Source organism: Salvia hispanica, chromosome 5 (assembly GCF_029641045.1).
Source record: "Salvia hispanica isolate PSC_SH4W2 chromosome 5, Shi_PSC_v1, whole genome shotgun sequence".
NCBI lineage: Eukaryota > Viridiplantae > Streptophyta > Magnoliopsida > Lamiales > Lamiaceae > Salvia > Salvia hispanica.
Window position 1 is genome coordinate 12,798,498 of NC_142696.1, and position 3,047 is coordinate 12,801,544.

Consider the following 3,047-nt stretch of genomic DNA (forward strand, 5'->3'; position numbering starts at 1 on the left):
AGCTCACGGTCCCCTTATGTGTACACTAGTCCGAGTAGGGTTTGCGGCCCTACTGGGACCCGAATTCGATTTAATATATATTGGCATAGCCAAGCAGATAGGTAATCCATAAAAACATAAAGTGGCATGACAAAACTTAAGTAGCATAATTTTCACATAATCATGAAAAAGGCAAGTTCACATTTTGAAAGAAATGCCCACCTCAAAAGCTAAAGCTCCTTCCGTAATTTCCTTAACTTGGCCTTAGACGACGTTCGTAGACGCCCCTTTAGTAAATGACATAATATTTAATTAGACTTTGATAAATTAATTAAGCTTAAATGTGGATGCATCCTAAGTGCGTGCTCTTTTGTTTTTTTCCTTAAATTTTTTTCTAGAAAGGTTCTAGAATTCTTGAATATTAATTAAATCAGTAGATTTAATTAATTTAAACCAAATGCTTAACTAGAGGGTGTTACCTCCTATGCCATTTATTCAAGCACTAAAATAGACTCGAGGTCTATTCATCGTTAGCGTAAAAATTCTTAAAAAATAATTATTCGAGCACTTAAGCTAAGATCCGGAAAGTTCTATTTTTCTTGAAAACAAAAACTTGAGCATTTAATAAAGTATGGATTTTTTAAAAAAAAAAATCCCTTGTCAAATCTTTTCTTTGAATTTTCTTAAGGTGCGTCGCGGGGCGTCGCCGGTCGGCTTTCACATCTTACTTTAACATTTTTCCATCTTCGGAAACTGGATAAATTATTCGGAAATTAATTAATTGAGCTCCGACTCAAGTCCTTAAATTAAATTCCAAACCAACAAAAAAAAGTCCTCGGCCCAATTATTTAATCTTGGTCCATACTCTATTTAAATTAGTGGCCCAAATTAATACTTATCACTAGCCCAAACATAAAAATAAAACAAGAGGCCCAACAACTAAAAAAAAAGAAGAAGAAGCCCAACTACTCCCTTCCCTAATCCATCGGCCTCTCTCTCTCATCACTCACAAAATTCCCAAATCCTAAATCCCTAATTGAGAGAAAATCCGCTCGGAGGAGAAGCAGCGGCGCGACGCCTCATCCCTCGCCGTTCGCCGCTCCAGTCGACGCCTCCTTGCGCCGCCGAAATTCGATCCCCTTCCCCTCTTCTATCTAAGTCGCGAGGATAGAGAAACAGCGCCTCTCATCTTCCCTCGCGGTCTCCGGCGAATTCGCCATCGCCGCTCGTCGCCATTCGCCGCTGCCTCCTTCGCGAGGCAGCTACGACACTCACCGAAGACTCACGTCTGTTGCCTCCGTCTCACACTCACGTCCTCGGCGAGTCCAGCAGCAGAGAGGAGGCATCGCCTCCCTGACTCCCCCTCTCGACTGCTACACAACGGTGCAGCACCTCCAGCCAGCCGCCAGCTCTGGAACGACGACGAGCTGGTGCCGTCGCTGCCACGCGGCTGAGGCCTCACCGCTTCTCCGCGGCAGCATCCGTCATCGCCGTCCAAGGCTCGGGGAGCGGCAGCTGCTGCTCCGCGGTGATCCTCGGGGCTCCGTCGCCTGCCGGGCAGCCCTTCTAAGCTAAGTCTCGTATTTAAGCCCTTAGTTTACATTTTATTCTAGATTTCCAGTTTTGAGCATGTCCTTTGTGATGTTGGAGATCTTGGCTAATGTGTTTTAAAGTTGTGATTTTGGGGAAAGTTTAGTTCATTGGAAGGAGTTTTGATTATTATGAAAGTTGCTAAAAGCAAATCTTAAGCATACTGTTTCTCGGAGTTCCCCTTTTGTGAAAGCTACTTAAGATTTTGAAATTCTAATATGCCGTGCCTACTTGTTCTCAAGTGTTCATGCTTTCATGTTTCTATAAGTATGGTGGGGAAGAGAGGGTGTTATACCTCTTGCAGTAGCTATTCTCTTACAAAGTTCTGCTCCTAACTCTTCCAAGGTCACTTGCCACTCTGGAACTCCTTGTTGTGAAGTAAGGGAAGTGGTGAGTGGTGAAGGGAAACAGATATTGAAGGGGAAGACATTTATATAAGCTGCTGCTGCAGTTTGTTGAGATATGGCAGAAATCGAATCTGCATTCTTTGGCTCTTTTGTTCACATTGGTTGGCTGTTTGTGAGATAGTACTTGTGAAGGAATAAATGGACTGAGCTTCCCCTTTGTTTTCTTATTGCAGCAAGATCCCTTTTGGCGATCTTCATCCTACTTTGTTTAGTTTGGTTTGTTTCTATCTTTGGAGTACATGTACTCTTGCATTTAAATACTTTGTTGGTTTGTTGCAGGTAGTGATTGGAGAGAAGGCAGGAGCTATTGGGATTAGGAGATGCTGCAGGTGGGTTTAATACCTTCTTGGATAAGTCCTTGGTCCTCCATTGTTAAAGATGGGTTGTCTCCTTTCCTCTAATAAAAGTTCTTTAATTTCTTATGTCTTTATTCATCAACTATGGTTTGTATCTTGCAGGTGGTAGTCATAGGAGGAAGAGTTATTGGGCTGCTCTTTGGGCCGACAGCCCTCTACCAACGGGCTGGACTAATGAGCCTCGGGTGTGGTTTGTGCCTGAAGAGAATAGGCCCAAGAAGCATTTATTCACTTATTTAATTATAGGTGCACTATTAGTTTCTTTTGTACTTAAAAACTTTATATACTTAATTCATATACATCCATTTATGTATTGAACACTAAGCTTTGGTATTTGTACCCGTTCTAATCCAAAGTGTCGACTTGTATCCATTATGAACTTGACTTTAGCTTTAAAGAAAAGCACATACTCGATCTTGGTTCGCTTGCCTCTTCTTATTCGAGAGTATTTCATAAATCAACTTTTAATTATGCATGAAATAAAAGTTTTAACATCCATTTCATTTAATCGAAAATAACTAAATGATGACATGTATCTCAAGTTTCGCGAGAAACTTAATAGTAAAACAGTGGGTATTACATCGTCCCATGTATTATGCTCCCTCCAAGTCAATGAAATCAATCCCATCATTTCCATTAATACAACACATACAAAGTAGTGAATTATTAATAACTAGTATCACACCCGTGCGATGCACGACCAATTTTATTTTCT

The 3,047-nt window shown here is 41.3% G+C and overlaps 1 long non-coding RNA gene across 1 annotated transcript; it reads left to right on the forward strand.

The window, feature by feature from the left end:
* Positions 1 to 974: 974 nt before the first annotated feature.
* LOC125199524 (uncharacterized) lies at positions 975 to 2,704 on the forward strand. Its single transcript, XR_007172598.2, has 2 exons — positions 975 to 2,305; positions 2,435 to 2,704. It is a non-coding gene; the product is annotated as an uncharacterized LOC125199524 (long non-coding RNA).
* Positions 2,705 to 3,047: the final 343 nt, after the last annotated feature.